Source organism: Pelophylax lessonae (assembly GCF_965119305.1).
Source record: "Pelophylax lessonae genome assembly, chromosome: 6".
NCBI classification, from domain to species: Eukaryota; Metazoa; Chordata; class Amphibia; order Anura; family Ranidae; genus Pelophylax; species Pelophylax lessonae.
Genome location: NC_138773.1, coordinates 274112096 through 274130432, shown reverse-complemented (window position 1 = coordinate 274130432; position 18337 = coordinate 274112096). Strand labels below are relative to the sequence as shown.

Here is an 18337-nt window from a genome sequence, read left to right as displayed (position 1 = left end):
CAATTTCCATAGAGAATTCTTTAACGAGGAGGACTGTGCGTTTTGGGAAACTCAAAAAGGCAATGTATAGTGACATAGTAGTGAGGGTAGTCACTCCATGTCTCATATCTGGGTGGATGAGAGCAGAAAAACAATGTTTCTCAGAGTAGTAAGCGTTTTAATTCTATGATATCACTTTAAGGGAAAGCCCATAGGAATGCCAAACCATAAGCTCAAGTGTTCTAAAGTGGTAAAATCTGTATGCCTCATGCTTGTTATAAGAGTGTGTAAGTACCCATAGAGCCCATAGAACATCTGCCCTAAAAGGGGGGGGGCAACAGAAAAGACACATAGTCATTCTGGACCGTAAGAGAAGACAGGTGCCATGCGTTTATAAACGATTACACACCAACATATAGAGTTTACCCATTCGTATATGGGCTACCCCTATAGTAAAATATATATCATGTATACTGATTTGCTTTCACACACATATGTGAATATGTGTGTGTAATCAATTTCGTATCCGGCCCACCCTCCTCTATAATAGTAGGGGGGTGACCAGGGTTATATATAGATAAGCAGTTGCTACATGAGGTCCAAGATGAGTACATGCAAAGCGTACTTAGAATAAACATAAGTAATAAACATAGTAGTAAATATATATAGAGTGCCACCCAAGATGATAGATCGCTATGCAGTACAAAAGTTCCAAACATACACAGACACCTTAGCAATGCTCACCAAACTTAGGAAGGACCAGAGCTTAAATGTAGGGAGCGTGTCTCCTCTGCTTGTATGTCGGCTGTTAAGCACAGTAAGATTAAGGTGAATTCCCGGATATCACAAAAGTGTAATGTTACAGTATTAATACTGGCCATATAAAGCTTACCCCTTGCCACGCTGTTCCCAGCTTCCGCACAGTCCTCACCGGATGGGGAACCTCCACCATACCAGGGCTTGTAAATGGCGCCCTTAAGTAGCATGGATCCCGGGTGGTTCGTCAAACGGACGTCACCGCCCCGGCCACTCCCACCGGACATCGCTCGAGAGCTAGCGCGGGGACACCCCGGCGAGGCTCTCGGCTTAGTCACAGGTGTATGCAGACTATACAGAGGCAGGAAGTGCCTCCGCAGTCCGCTCAGGTGCCACAGGAAGTTCCGCCCGGAAGGGGCGGGACTGACCTGCGGCCTATCTGGCCGCACATATCTCACTGATGAGGCCGACCTCCATGCTTACCCACACTGCCCCCACAGGATCGGTCCGCAATTACATCAGAATTCTAATTGCCTGAAATGAAAAAACAACACAACAAGGACAGAAGTTATATATTTAAAAAATACAGATATAAAAGCAAATTTCACTAAGGTACAAAAATGTTCCTGGTGAAACCAGGAGATATATATCGGTAACATATTTGTTTATCAAAAATTATTCTATAACCATGTTTATTTTTTGACATTAACCACTAGTAAGGGCTTCAATAGTAACAGCCCTAATGAAAGAACAGGGGCTGAACTGCCCCCTACTAGAAACACTTCCATACTTCAAACCCCAAGAGAAAGTTGCATATTTTGACTTATTATAAATCCTCAAGATCATAGTATTGATGAGATAGGGATTATAGCACAAAAAACTGTTTGTTATACATAAGAAAGGAAGAGGGGTATATGTGCCATAAGACCTATTTAATGTGAAGAGGTATCAGAATAATTGAATATATGTATATACGGGGGGAGGATGATCACGCCAAAACCAAGCCGACACCCTGACCCATATATCCCACAGAGGGCCATTGTCGTAACCCGAGTATACTACTCGAGGTCAATTAGGTCTGTTGGCATTAGGTAAGCAAGGAAACCTTCACAGAAAGGGTTTGTACGACTGTGTTTCGTTTAACCCAGGTCTATAAGTGGCATTGAGACGCTCTATCCAGAGAGTTTCTCTCTGGAGAATTTTTTTGTCCCAGTTGCCACCCCGAGGATCTTGAGGGATAACCTCAAGCACATAAAATCTTGCCTTTTTGGGATTGAACCTGTGGTATAGGTCAAGGTGTCTGCTCACGGGCGTGATCATCCTTCCCCCTGCTGATACGTACACATGGTCATTTATCCTTTGGCGGAGCTCTCTTATAGTTTTACCTATATAGAACATGCCGCAGGTGCAATGCATCATGTATACCACTCCACGTGTGCTACAGTCGGCTCGAAATTTTGGAGCAAATGTCTCCCCATTAGGTAAAGTGTATTCAGTATTCTCCTCTATCCAAGGACATAAAGCGCATTTGCGACATTTATAAGTACCTCTACCTGTTGTTACTTTATTTCTAATGGGTTGATAGTGGCTTGTTGTTAGTTGATCTCTTAAAGATCTTGTTCTCCTGAAAACAATTTGGGGATGTTTGCCCACGTATTTGTTTATAACTGGATCATCACGAAGAAGATGCCAGTTCCGTTCAAGAATATCTCTCAATACTTTTTCATGAGCGGAGTATTTGGTTATTAGTTTAACTGTCGATTGCGTATTTGGAGGTTTGGCTCTAAAGATGAGGCTGTTTCTATTTTGAGAAAACGCTTTGTTAAAAGCTGTTCTCAACAGACGCTTACTGTATCCACGAGCCATTAGGCGTTCTCGTAAAAGGTTAGCCTGTATTTTGAAATCCTTATCAGATGTGCAATTACACCGTAGGCGTATGTATTGGGCGTATGGAATACTACGTATAAGCGCCCCTGGGTGGGCGCTAGACGCATGTAATATTACATTCCCTGACGTCTCCTTTCTGTATAGGTTAGTCGTCAGGTGTCCATCCACATGTTTGAGTACCGTTAGGTCAAGGAAATTAACACTCGAGTCACTGATGGTAGATGTTAACTTCAAGTTGAAGTCGTTTATATTTAGTTGGGCAATAAACTCATCTAGCATAGATTTTGAACCTGTCCAGACAGCAAAAATGTCGTCTATATAACGAAACCAGATTGCCACAAACCAAAATCCAATAATTTCCCTGACTTGACTACAAATCCTAACCTTTTGGCTTTTCTGACCACAGTGGTAGGTGAGATTAAAAATTGTGAGCTAAAATCAACACAAAATAATCTTTCTAAACAACAACTACAGATGCTTAACAAACTAAGAAACCATACAGACTTGGTTATCAAACCCTCAGATAAGGGTGGTAACCTAGTATTGATGACTCGAGAGGGATACGAAAAAATGTGCCTTAATATCCTCTCAAATCGTACATGGTACAAAAAGATATCCCCATCGGTTACTACAGAATTTAAAGCAGAGTATTTGGACATAATTGGACGTGCATATCAATTGGCTCTTATAGACAAAGACTGTTATAATTTTCTTAACAACAAATTTCCGAGACAGGCGACATTCTATTCACTCCCAAAAACCCATAAAAATTTAACTTCTCCACCGGGGAGGCCTATTGTATCGGGCATTGGAAGTTTAACTGAAAATGCGAGTCGTTTGATCGATTATTATTTACTACCACACGTAGTGCGGTTACCGTCATACGTCAAGGACACACTCGAGTTTTTAAAAATGATTGAAGATATGGTGGTTCCTCCCGACGCCCTGCTCGTGACTTTGGATGTGGAGGCATTATACTCCAGTATCCCTCACGAGCAGGGCGTCGGGATGATACGCACGTTCTTATATGAGCAAGATCATCACACTTGGCCATTTTGTGATTTTATTTTGGAACTTCTATTGTTTATTTTGAAACACAACTGGTTTACTTTCAACGGGTCCCACTACCTCCAGGTGCAGGGCGTGGCCATGGGCACTTGTTGTGCCCCGGCCTACGCCAACCTGTACCTGGGGGGGTGGGAGCGACAAATCACATCAGATGAAAATTTATCCCATTTTTTTTCCTCTGTGGCAATCTGGTTTCGTTATATAGACGACATTTTTGCTGTCTGGACAGGTTCAAAATCTATGCTAGATGAGTTTATTGCCCAACTAAATATAAACGACTTCAACTTGAAGTTAACATCTACCATCAGTGACTCGAGTGTTAATTTCCTTGACCTAACGGTACTCAAACATGTGGATGGACACCTGACGACTAACCTATACAGAAAGGAGACGTCAGGGAATGTAATATTACATGCGTCTAGCGCCCACCCAGGGGCGCTTATACGTAGTATTCCATACGCCCAATACATACGCCTACGGTGTAATTGCACATCTGATAAGGATTTCAAAATACAGGCTAACCTTTTACGAGAACGCCTAATGGCTCGTGGATACAGTAAGCGTCTGTTGAGAACAGCTTTTAACAAAGCGTTTTCTCAAAATAGAAACAGCCTCATCTTTAGAGCCAAACCTCCAAATACGCAATCGACAGTTAAACTAATAACCAAATACTCCGCTCATGAAAAAGTATTGAGAGATATTCTTGAACGGAACTGGCATCTTCTTCGTGATGATCCAGTTATAAACAAATACGTGGGCAAACATCCCCAAATTGTTTTCAGGAGAACAAGATCTTTAAGAGATCAACTAACAACAAGCCACTATCAACCCATTAGAAATAAAGTAACAACAGGTAGAGGTACTTATAAATGTCGCAAATGCGCTTTATGTCCTTGGATAGAGGAGAATACTGAATACACTTTACCTAATGGGGAGACATTTGCTCCAAAATTTCGAGCCGACTGTAGCACACGTGGAGTGGTATACATGATGCATTGCACCTGCGGCATGTTCTATATAGGTAAAACTATAAGAGAGCTCCGCCAAAGGATAAATGACCATGTGTACGTATCAGCAGGGGGAAGGATGATCACGCCCGTGAGCAGACACCTTGACCTATACCACAGGTTCAATCCCAAAAAGGCAAGATTTTATGTGCTTGAGGTTATCCCTCAAGATCCTCGGGGTGGCAACTGGGACAAAAAAATTCTCCAGAGAGAAACTCTCTGGATAGAGCGTCTCAATGCCACTTATAGACCTGGGTTAAACGAAACACAGTCGTACAAACCCTTTCTGTGAAGGTTTCCTTGCTTACCTAATGCCAACAGACCTAATTGACCTCGAGTAGTATACTCGGGTTACGACAATGGCCCTCTGTGGGATATATGGGTCAGGGTGTCGGCTTGGTTTTGGCGTGATCATCCTCCCCCCGTATATACATATATTCAATTATTCTGATACCTCTTCACATTAAATAGGTCTTATGGCACATATACCCCTCTTCCTTTCTTATGTATAACAAACAGTTTTTTGTGCTATAATCCCTATCTCATCAATACTATGATCTTGAGGATTTATAATAAGTCAAAATATGCAACTTTCTCTTGGGGTTTGAAGTATGGAAGTGTTTCTAGTAGGGGGCAGTTCAGCCCCTGTTCTTTCATTAGGGCTGTTACTATTGAAGCCCTTACTAGTGGTTAATGTCAAAAAATAAACATGGTTATAGAATAATTTTTGATAAACAAATATGTTACCGATATATATCTCCTGGTTTCACCAGGAACATTTTTGTACCTTAGTGAAATTTGCTTTTATATCTGTATTTTTTAAATATATAACTTCTGTCCTTGTTGTGTTGTTTTTTCATTTCAGGCAATTAGAATTCTGATGTAATTGCGGACCGATCCTGTGGGGGCAGTGTGGGTAAGCATGGAGGTCGGCCTCATCAGTGAGATATGTGCGGCCAGATAGGCCGCAGGTCAGTCCCGCCCCTTCCGGGCGGAACTTCCTGTGGCACCTGAGCGGACTGCGGAGGCACTTCCTGCCTCTGTATAGTCTGCATACACCTGTGACTAAGCCGAGAGCCTCGCCGGGGTGTCCCCGCGCTAGCTCTCGAGCGATGTCCGGTGGGAGTGGCCGGGGCGGTGACGTCCGTTTGACGAACCACCCGGGATCCATGCTACTTAAGGGCGCCATTTACAAGCCCTGGTATGGTGGAGGTTCCCCATCCGGTGAGGACTGTGCGGAAGCTGGGAACAGCGTGGCAAGGGGTAAGCTTTATATGGCCAGTATTAATACTGTAACATTACACTTTTGTGATATCCGGGAATTCACCTTAATCTTACTGTGCTTAACAGCCGACATACAAGCAGAGGAGACACGCTCCCTACATTTAAGCTCTGGTCCTTCCTAAGTTTGGTGAGCATTGCTAAGGTGTCTGTGTATGTTTGGAACTTTTGTACTGCATAGCGATCTATCATCTTGGGTGGCACTCTATATATATTTACTACTATGTTTATTACTTATGTTTATTCTAAGTACGCTTTGCATGTACTCATCTTGGACCTCATGTAGCAACTGCTTATCTATATATAACCCTGGTCACCCCCCTACTATTATAGAGGAGGGTGGGCCGGATACGAAATTGATTACACACACATATTCACATATGTGTGTGAAAGCAAATCAGTATACATGATATATATTTTACTATAGGGGTAGCCCATATACGAATGGGTAAACTCTATATGTTGGTGTGTAATCGTTTATAAACGCATGGCACCTGTCTTCTCTTACGGTCCAGAATGACTATGTGTCTTTTCTGTTGCCCCCCCCCTTTTAGGGCAGATGTTCTATGGGCTCTATGGGTACTTACACACTCTTATAACAAGCATGAGGCATACAGATTTTACCACTTTAGAACACTTGAGCTTATGGTTTGGCATTCCTATGGGCTTTCCCTTAAAGTGATATCATAGAATTAAAACGCTTACTACTCTGAGAAACATTGTTTTTCTGCTCTCATCCACCCAGATATGAGACATGGAGTGACTACCCTCACTACTATGTCACTATACATTGCCTTTTTGAGTTTCCCAAAACGCACAGTCCTCCTCGTTAAAGAATTCTCTATGGAAATTGAGATATGTGCCTGATTACTATATGTACAGGTATGTATACATCTTTCTGTCCACTTACCAGGTATATAAATAGGATATATATGCTTATACTATAATTACAGCATGGATCCCCACATATACTCACTATTGGCAACCTCCGTTCTTTCCCCTAAACTCCTCTAGTGTCTGAATGCAACTTAAGACCCAATGTTATATTGTGTTGATATTGCAAAAATAGAAGGACTTATCTGAGATGTGTAAGACGATTATATGTAATTAAAAGGAAAGATAAATGATATGCAATTGTAATTATAACATACTGAAAATAAGGTAACACATATATGTAATCTATCTAAATACTGTTATTTCTCACACAGACAAAAGAAATGATATGCTCCAGATGAAGCTTTTTTGTCTAAGAAAGCGAAACATGTCGAGCAAAGGTCATATATTACATGGTGAATGTTAACTTATATTTTCAGTCGACCCTGCTGACCGGCACCATACTGCTTGGGTGTCCGTCGGCGGTTCTTCTGATAACAAGCAATACGTTTCCAAGGATTATATGACTACTAATGATCTTGTACTTTGAACTGTATGTAAACCGACTTTTATAAGTTCTATGCACTGAGATATTGTACAACATAGACCATTGTTGTGTGGTCTCACTGTGTCCTTAATACACAATTATTTGCCTGTATTTTTCTATGATTTTAAAATATTTAGTTCTGTGTTGAATAAAAGAAATCTTTTTAACAAAACTCCTGTGCCCGAAATCTCTGTTTCCCAATCCTTCCAAATGTAATTGATCAATTGAGGATAGGGGCACACCCTAAATTGGATACGTCATGGCCAAGATGGCTGCTATCTGTGGACACATGACTTGTAAAATAATTCTGATATAAAGGTGGAAGCACCAGCCATCCTGGGAAGTGGCAAGCAGCAAAGTATATAGGTTTAAGTATTACTTATTACCTTGTATACATATTATATTTGAGCAGTATCATATGGAAGGATCGTGAAACATCTTTTATGCAAAAAAACCCCGTAAAAAGTTGCCTATAATTTTCTAGTGCCAATTTTTGGCCTGCATCTGGCCTTTGAAGATAATTTTGTATTTGTTTATTTAGTCAAGCCATAATTTATACACATTTCTTCAAAAAATAGAAACCTATATAGAAGAGACCATAAATCATTCTAACAACAACAGATAGAACTCATAGGACAACCATGGATTTCGTTGGAAATGCATGGACGGGTCTTATGACTGAAATTGAATCTACCTGTAACATCCCGGCCAAGGACGATATAAGCCTAAACCAATATATTAATACAGTAAAGAGACTTATTAAAAAAAAGTCAAATCTATATTGGCATATAGAATTTTTCTTGAAGTATATACAGGCAAATGTATGCCCTATGGGTCTGAGGATTCATCTATTCCCCTCCTTCGATAATGCTTCGAGCGAGTTTAGAACTTTGTGGGAACGTATTCTAACCAAATGCAGTACCGACTTGTGCCAGCTGTTGGTGTCCCAATACAAATTAGACCTAGCTACTTTGGATACTGAGTTATCATCTTTATATACTAAGAACGAGAATCTAAAAAAACATATACATTACGAGGCAAGATGGAAGGAGGTGAAGGAGTATGGAATCAAACTTAATAGGGATATCATTGGTAAAAAACAAACTAAATTTTTAAAAGATAAGATGGCCTTCACGGAAGGCTATGCTTACCGATGGCCGGGACCCAATAGTTCAAGGCGACCCCGCTATTCGCGAGGCCCCCGTGAACAGATGTTGAATACAGGTCCAAGGGAAACCGACTGGGAATCAGACTCGTCTTCGATCTCCGCACAATCTAATAGATCCAAAACATCGATTAGATCTAATCAAGATACTAGACCAAAAACAGACATGGCGACACGTAAACGAGGACAACAGGAAGGAGCCAATTACACACCACGCTCCAAAAAGCGACCCGATGAAACTTCCAAATTTCAACCATTAGGAACTGGGGGGACTCAAATTGGACAGACTGTTCGATCTGTCGAGGCACTCACACAAGATGGTTTGGAAGCACAGGACCCTTATTTGGGACCCCTGGCTCTCCAAGCGATACAAATGTTGCAACCCTTATCCACTAACACTAATTCAAGTAATCCATCCACACAGGATTTCACATCTAATTCTCAAACACATTCACTAGGTGCTGTGGCACCGGTTTTTTCTAACACACTACCTTTAAATATACCCAGCACTACCTCTCTTAGACAAACCACTATTGATGGCCACTTTGCAGCTTCACAGGCCCAGGCCTCAAATTTTCCCCTGAGCACATCACTAAGCCTTCCCACTTAAAATTATCGATCATTAACTTAACCCCTTATCACTTCTCCCCCCAAGAACAAGAGGTCCTTGAACTTGGCCTCACGTTCTGTCCATCTACTCCTATGGATAGATATGAGACCATAAAGGACGTCTATATGTTCATAAGGAACTTGACGTATAAACATATCTACGACCCAGAAAGACAACGCAATACACAAGATAAAGAAATTTCAGAAAAAATAAAACATTATACAATGCAAGAATTCCGTGTTCTACGGGATCTAATCTTACTATTGGAGGAAGGCAGTCTTCCGGATTCCCAGTCCCCCGATCAACCTATACAAACAAAGACAGTAAATCCAAGACAGGTCCCCTTCAAACCAAAATCCAATAATTTCCCTGACTTGACTACAAATCCTAACCTTTTGGCTTTTCTGACCACAGTGGTAGGTGAGATTAAAAATTGTGAGCTAAAATCAACACAAAATAATCTTTCTAAACAACAACTACAGATGCTTAACAAACTAAGAAACCATACAGACTTGGTTATCAAACCCTCAGATAAGGGTGGTAACCTAGTATTGATGACTCGAGAGGGATACGAAAAAATGTGCCTTAATATCCTCTCAAATCGTACATGGTACAAAAAGATATCCCCATCGGTTACTACAGAATTTAAAGCAGAGTATTTGGACATAATTGGACGTGCATATCAATTGGCTCTTATAGACAAAGACTGTTATAATTTTCTTAACAACAAATTTCCGAGACAGGCGACATTCTATTCACTCCCAAAAACCCATAAAAATTTAACTTCTCCACCGGGGAGGCCTATTGTATCGGGCATTGGAAGTTTAACTGAAAATGCGAGTCGTTTGATCGATTATTATTTACTACCACACGTAGTGCGGTTACCGTCATACGTCAAGGACACACTCGAGTTTTTAAAAATGATTGAAGATATGGTGGTTCCTCCCGACGCCCTGCTCGTGACTTTGGATGTGGAGGCATTATACTCCAGTATCCCTCACGAGCAGGGCGTCGGGATGATACGCACGTTCTTATATGAGCAAGATCATCACACTTGGCCATTTTGTGATTTTATTTTGGAACTTCTATTGTTTATTTTGAAACACAACTGGTTTACTTTCAACGGGTCCCACTACCTCCAGGTGCAGGGCGTGGCCATGGGCACTTGTTGTGCCCCGGCCTACGCCAACCTGTACCTGGGGGGGTGGGAGCGACAAATCACATCAGATGAAAATTTATCCCATTTTTTTTTCCTCTGTGGCAATCTGGTTTCGTTATATAGACGACATTTTTGCTGTCTGGACAGGTTCAAAATCTATGCTAGATGAGTTTATTGCCCAACTAAATATAAACGACTTCAACTTGAAGTTAACATCTACCATCAGTGACTCGAGTGTTAATTTCCTTGACCTAACGGTACTCAAACATGTGGATGGACACCTGACGACTAACCTATACAGAAAGGAGACGTCAGGGAATGTAATATTACATGCGTCTAGCGCCCACCCAGGGGCGCTTATACGTAGTATTCCATACGCCCAATACATACGCCTACGGTGTAATTGCACATCTGATAAGGATTTCAAAATACAGGCTAACCTTTTACGAGAACGCCTAATGGCTCGTGGATACAGTAAGCGTCTGTTGAGAACAGCTTTTAACAAAGCGTTTTCTCAAAATAGAAACAGCCTCATCTTTAGAGCCAAACCTCCAAATACGCAATCGACAGTTAAACTAATAACCAAATACTCCGCTCATGAAAAAGTATTGAGAGATATTCTTGAACGGAACTGGCATCTTCTTCGTGATGATCCAGTTATAAACAAATACGTGGGCAAACATCCCCAAATTGTTTTCAGGAGAACAAGATCTTTAAGAGATCAACTAACAACAAGCCACTATCAACCCATTAGAAATAAAGTAACAACAGGTAGAGGTACTTATAAATGTCGCAAATGCGCTTTATGTCCTTGGATAGAGGAGAATACTGAATACACTTTACCTAATGGGGAGACATTTGCTCCAAAATTTCGAGCCGACTGTAGCACACGTGGAGTGGTATACATGATGCATTGCACCTGCGGCATGTTCTATATAGGTAAAACTATAAGAGAGCTCCGCCAAAGGATAAATGACCATGTGTACGTATCAGCAGGGGGAAGGATGATCACGCCCGTGAGCAGACACCTTGACCTATACCACAGGTTCAATCCCAAAAAGGCAAGATTTTATGTGCTTGAGGTTATCCCTCAAGATCCTCGGGGTGGCAACTGGGACAAAAAAATTCTCCAGAGAGAAACTCTCTGGATAGAGCGTCTCAATGCCACTTATAGACCTGGGTTAAACGAAACACAGTCGTACAAACCCTTTCTGTGAAGGTTTCCTTGCTTACCTAATGCCAACAGACCTAATTGACCTCGAGTAGTATACTCGGGTTACGACAATGGCCCTCTGTGGGATATATGGGTCAGGGTGTCGGCTTGGTTTTGGCGTGATCATCCTCCCCCCGTATATACATATATTCAATTATTCTGATACCTCTTCACATTAAATAGGTCTTATGGCACATATACCCCTCTTCCTTTCTTATGTATAACAAACAGTTTTTTGTGCTATAATCCCTATCTCATCAATACTATGATCTTGAGGATTTATAATAAGTCAAAATATGCAACTTTCTCTTGGGGTTTGAAGTATGGAAGTGTTTCTAGTAGGGGGCAGTTCAGCCCCTGTTCTTTCATTAGGGCTGTTACTATTGAAGCCCTTACTAGTGGTTAATGTCAAAAAATAAACATGGTTATAGAATAATTTTTGATAAACAAATATGTTACCGATATATATCTCCTGGTTTCACCAGGAACATTTTTGTACCTTAGTGAAATTTGCTTTTATATCTGTATTTTTTAAATATATAACTTCTGTCCTTGTTGTGTTGTTTTTTCATTTCAGGCAATTAGAATTCTGATGTAATTGCGGACCGATCCTGTGGGGGCAGTGTGGGTAAGCATGGAGGTCGGCCTCATCAGTGAGATATGTGCGGCCAGATAGGCCGCAGGTCAGTCCCGCCCCTTCCGGGCGGAACTTCCTGTGGCACCTGAGCGGACTGCGGAGGCACTTCCTGCCTCTGTATAGTCTGCATACACCTGTGACTAAGCCGAGAGCCTCGCCGGGGTGTCCCCGCGCTAGCTCTCGAGCGATGTCCGGTGGGAGTGGCCGGGGCGGTGACGTCCGTTTGACGAACCACCCGGGATCCATGCTACTTAAGGGCGCCATTTACAAGCCCTGGTATGGTGGAGGTTCCCCATCCGGTGAGGACTGTGCGGAAGCTGGGAACAGCGTGGCAAGGGGTAAGCTTTATATGGCCAGTATTAATACTGTAACATTACACTTTTGTGATATCCGGGAATTCACCTTAATCTTACTGTGCTTAACAGCCGACATACAAGCAGAGGAGACACGCTCCCTACATTTAAGCTCTGGTCCTTCCTAAGTTTGGTGAGCATTGCTAAGGTGTCTGTGTATGTTTGGAACTTTTGTACTGCATAGCGATCTATCATCTTGGGTGGCACTCTATATATATTTACTACTATGTTTATTACTTATGTTTATTCTAAGTACGCTTTGCATGTACTCATCTTGGACCTCATGTAGCAACTGCTTATCTATATATAACCCTGGTCACCCCCCTACTATTATAGAGGAGGGTGGGCCGGATACGAAATTGATTACACACACATATTCACATATGTGTGTGAAAGCAAATCAGTATACATGATATATATTTTACTATAGGGGTAGCCCATATACGAATGGGTAAACTCTATATGTTGGTGTGTAATCGTTTATAAACGCATGGCACCTGTCTTCTCTTACGGTCCAGAATGACTATGTGTCTTTTCTGTTGCCCCCCCCCTTTTAGGGCAGATGTTCTATGGGCTCTATGGGTACTTACACACTCTTATAACAAGCATGAGGCATACAGATTTTACCACTTTAGAACACTTGAGCTTATGGTTTGGCATTCCTATGGGCTTTCCCTTAAAGTGATATCATAGAATTAAAACGCTTACTACTCTGAGAAACATTGTTTTTCTGCTCTCATCCACCCAGATATGAGACATGGAGTGACTACCCTCACTACTATGTCACTATACATTGCCTTTTTGAGTTTCCCAAAACGCACAGTCCTCCTCGTTAAAGAATTCTCTATGGAAATTGAGATATGTGCCTGATTACTATATGTACAGGTATGTATACATCTTTCTGTCCACTTACCAGGTATATAAATAGGATATATATGCTTATACTATAATTACAGCATGGATCCCCACATATACTCACTATTGGCAACCTCCGTTCTTTCCCCTAAACTCCTCTAGTGTCTGAATGCAACTTAAGACCCAATGTTATATTGTGTTGATATTGCAAAAATAGAAGGACTTATCTGAGATGTGTAAGACGATTATATGTAATTAAAAGGAAAGATAAATGATATGCAATTGTAATTATAACATACTGAAAATAAGGTAACACATATATGTAATCTATCTAAATACTGTTATTTCTCACACAGACAAAAGAAATGATATGCTCCAGATGAAGCTTTTTTGTCTAAGAAAGCGAAACATGTCGAGCAAAGGTCATATATTACATGGTGAATGTTAACTTATATTTTCAGTCGACCCTGCTGACCGGCACCATACTGCTTGGGTGTCCGTCGGCGGTTCTTCTGATAACAAGCAATACGTTTCCAAGGATTATATGACTACTAATGATCTTGTACTTTGAACTGTATGTAAACCGACTTTTATAAGTTCTATGCACTGAGATATTGTACAACATAGACCATTGTTGTGTGGTCTCACTGTGTCCTTAATACACAATTATTTGCCTGTATTTTTCTATGATTTTAAAATATTTAGTTCTGTGTTGAATAAAAGAAATCTTTTTAACAAAACTCCTGTGCCCGAAATCTCTGTTTCCCAATCCTTCCAAATGTAATTAGTCAAAAACATGACATTACCCATATGCCTAATACAATCTTCCTGAGGCTAAAGAGTGTCTCCTAAGCTAAAAAGTCATTTAAGGTTTATAACTCTGCAAAACACTCAACCGTTAAAATAAGTCTGAATGCCTAACTAAAATACAATGTTCAGTACTTGCTGGCTGGGGTGTTTAGAAACACCAAACCAGATCCTATGAATGCCCTGCACTGCTGCCATTCTCTGGCAATGGCTAACCACAACACTGTCCTTCAGCCCCGGTTCACATTTGTGCGAGTGCCGGGTTCGCATGTAATGTCGGAACGCACTGCTCCGACATTACATGCGATCAGCTGTGCGGTGCGAGTTTAGCCATACAGTTTGTATGGCTAAATTTGCATCGCACCCGGAGCAAACACGCACAGGAGGCATTTTTGCAGCCGCATCAGGATCGGATCGCACAGCGGTTCACACTTGTGCGATCTCATCCTGTGCGAACTGCACGATCGCACTGCGATATGCGATCAAACTGGGGGTGTCGTTAAGATTACATTGACACCCCCAGCGTATCGCATATGGCAGTGTGAACTGCCGGGGGTGCGTGTGCGATGCGGGAACAGGCTGCGAATTCGCAGCCTTCCCGCATCGCATAAATGTGAACCGAGCCTAAAAGTGTGCTGACTATGCTGACATCTCCTCTGCTACCTCTACTTGATTTAGGCATACTTTATGTTAAAGTGTAGGTCCAGCCAAAACTTTTTTTTCCACTGTTTTGGATTGCATGGGGAAAGATTAGAACAGACTCCAATTTATAGAGATTTCCCCTTGCATCCTGTCCTACTGTCAGCCTTTTGACAAACCAAAAGTGAGGTGAAATCTACAACAAGGACACTGACAAATTAATTTAAATAAATCTGAGATTGAAGCACCTCATTGGGATTAAATGTTCAGATATACATTTACTCCAATATGAATTTGGAGAGAAGACTTTGTCATAGAGCCAATGCTTTTCGGGGGCCAGAAAACACCCCATTTATCAGAGTTTGAAGGTGCTGCGTTTAGCGCCCATAAACACTAATGGCTGTGTGCTGCTGTACTTCGGTATACACTGGTGCTCACGTAAACATGAGTAGGGTGTATGGGCATATGCAAACAAATATGACCCTGCTCAAATACCACCACAACACCTATCATATTGGGATAGCTGTACGATTCCAGCCCTAGTCTTCCTGTTTCCCCAAAAAATACAAATCTTACAGGACTTCTAGCCTTCCTCGCCATTTTATTTCTATCATTGTTGCTGTCTGAGGGTTCCCCTTACCTACAGTTGTCTGGAAAAAAACTGCTATCACCAGGGCAGGAAATTTCTTTAACTGAACCCTAGGTAGCAGTAAAAACCAGGTACGTGTTTTAATCCTTCCTCATCCTATCCAAAACTATGAAAATTCTTGTGGCATGATATACACTTGAAGATTAATTACACTATTGTCCCATTGACACTGCCAGGTGCCACACACACAGGTCCTTGAGTGCCGGTTCACACTTCTGCGGATGCGCTGATCGCATGTAATTCAGAGAGCACTGCTCCTTCATTACATGCGATCTCCTGTGCGGATGCGAATTCAGCCATACACTTTGTATGGCTGATTTCGCAGTGCATCCGGAGCAAACACGCACAGGAGGCATTTTTTGAGCCGCCTCAGAATCGGATCGCACCGTGGTTCACACTTGTGCGATCGGATTCTGTGCGAACTTGCAGATCGCACTGCGATATGCGATCAAACTGGGGGTGCCGTTAACATTTAATTGACACCCCCTGCGTATCGCATAGGGCAGTGTGAACTGCCAGATGTGCGGATGCGATGCGGGATCACGCTGCATATTCGCAGCGTTCCCGCATCGCAGAAGTGTGTACCGAGCCTGAAGGCCACATCAAAGTTTTGCTTTGGGGCCCAATAGTTTGTAGCTGTTGATCATTTTCAATTAAAAAAGAACATGTTCTGCTGCTTTTTACACAACTTGTTGGCTGTTGAATTCTACTGTATGCCCCCCCCCCCACCCCCTTTGAATTTTCAGTCTTTACTGTATTCCTTTTATTGTACCTTTTAGAATCCACATGTTTTTGTGTCTTCAGCTTGGCAATTATGTTGTATGACCAACTTTGTTTAAAGTAAAACCTCATCTAAAACTTTTTCTTGGATAACTAATGGGTAGTTTAGAACTTTTCAAGTTTTTATTGCTATCTGTTTCCCTAGAGGGAAGATATCTTCTTGGGCTGGTAACAGGGGTCACTTAGACAGGAACGGAGGGGGAAACCTTTTCAGTGGGGACACAGGCAGCAATTTTTCACATGGCCAAGCATGATGTCCTGGGTGACGGGGATAATCAGATGCAAAGCCGCACAGTATTTTTTCCCCAAAATTTAATGGCCAGAAATTGGTCTTACATTTCTTTTCACTGTATCAGAAATACTGTGATCATGAGCATTTGTGATGTTCAGTAATCTCCTACATCACCCAAATAGCTTACTCATACATTACCTAACTGGCTTGTTGTATTACTTGATTTTGTTACATAAAGTCAAAAAAACATGAAAAATTCTCTAAACATTTCCTTGTCTATGGAATTTTGATTGTATTTGCTGACTTTATCCCCACTGACGTTTCCCTTTCACTTCCTGTCCACTTGCTGACCACAGCCATTGAAACAGAAAATGGAAATTTCATCAGAGGGGAACACAGACAGCAATAAAAAATGGGGTTCAAAAATATAAAACATTTTAACTTCAGTTAGACCTTAGGAAGACTGTCTGAAATACCAAAAAACTGTTGCAAGTGTAAAGTACCAGAACCTAGAGCCAAGTGGCAGACACTTTCTGAGTGCAGAACTTGCCTGTCCCTTCCTGCCTCATGAACATTTGTTTTGCTCAGTGAGACTGCTCATCATAATGATAGTCTTATAGGAATATGGGGGGGACAGGGCATAGTGACAAGCTCTGACAGTACCCAAAAGTGTTATAACTTTGCCAGTACAACCTGCCATTTGGTTGAAACTACAGGCTTCTTTTAGTGGACCTGAACCCCAAAAGTTGGGATACATTTAGAAATGTTAATTGTGCCTAGGCAGTACCAGGAAACATAGACCCTTTTGTCTTAAAGGCCCCGTTTACACAGTTGTGTAATTTATCATTTTTCAGAAGCATTTAGGTGGCTTGGAGGCATTATGTGGCCTCTTCACCACTTGTGTTGACCATTAAAAGCTAGGAGCAACACACCACAACTGCCTGCATTTGTCCCATGTACTTAAAGCGGTTGTATACTTAAAAAAAAAAAAACCCTGCAAGACAAAGGCATAATGAGCTAGTATTCATCGCATACTAGCTCATTATGAAATACTTACCTTAGAACAAAGCCCCGACACGGACTCCCGGACACCGCTGTGGGAGCTGACATGATCCCTCGGCGTCTCTTCCGGGTTCAGCGGCTCCGGCGCTGTGATTGGCCAGAGCCGCGATGACGTCACTCCCGCGCATGTGATCGGTAGTAATTTTTCCGGTAAGGAACACTGAAGGTCCGCCGGACCTTCAGATCGCATTCGCCGCTCGCATGAGCGGCTGCATGCAGTGCAAATATCTCCTAAACCGTGCAGGTTTAGGAGATATTAATTGTACCTACAGGTAAGCCTTATTATAGGCCTTATTATAGGCTTACCTGTAGTTAAAAGTCGCAAAAAGCGGTATACTACCGCTTTAAATAGGTTTCTGGTAGGTTGTGTGTGTGTCGGGGGGGGGGGGGGGTAGCTTAACGGCGGCTCAGCTGACTTTATAAATAAGGCCAAAAATCGCAGTGCACTATCTGGTATGTGAATGTGCCTAGGCCCTCTGACAACCTCACAGCTGTGTATCTGCAGTGTGAGATCTAAGGCATTGCTGCCTCTGATTGCTAGTCTAAGTAGATTTGGAATGAGATTTGGTGAGGTCCCTGCTCACTGTTCTTCTTGCTGGAGGCTCTGGCACGAGAAAGCAAAACCCTGCCTTTTCCAAGATGGCTGCAGAATGAGGCATGGTAAGTTAGTAGTGGGAGTAAAATCAGTTGCAGGTAGACCACAGGCAGTAAGGCCCCTTTCACACTTATGCGACGCAATTTTACCGCGATTTTGCCGCAAATCGCGGCGCGATTTTGA

General features: G+C 42.0%; 1 protein-coding gene across 2 annotated transcripts in view; it reads left to right on the top strand.

Annotated features, from left to right (window-relative positions):
- Positions 1-18337, top strand: part of GPD2 (glycerol-3-phosphate dehydrogenase 2) — a 300869-nt gene that overhangs the window by 274593 nt on the left and 7939 nt on the right. The gene's annotated exons all lie outside the window — the stretch shown is intronic.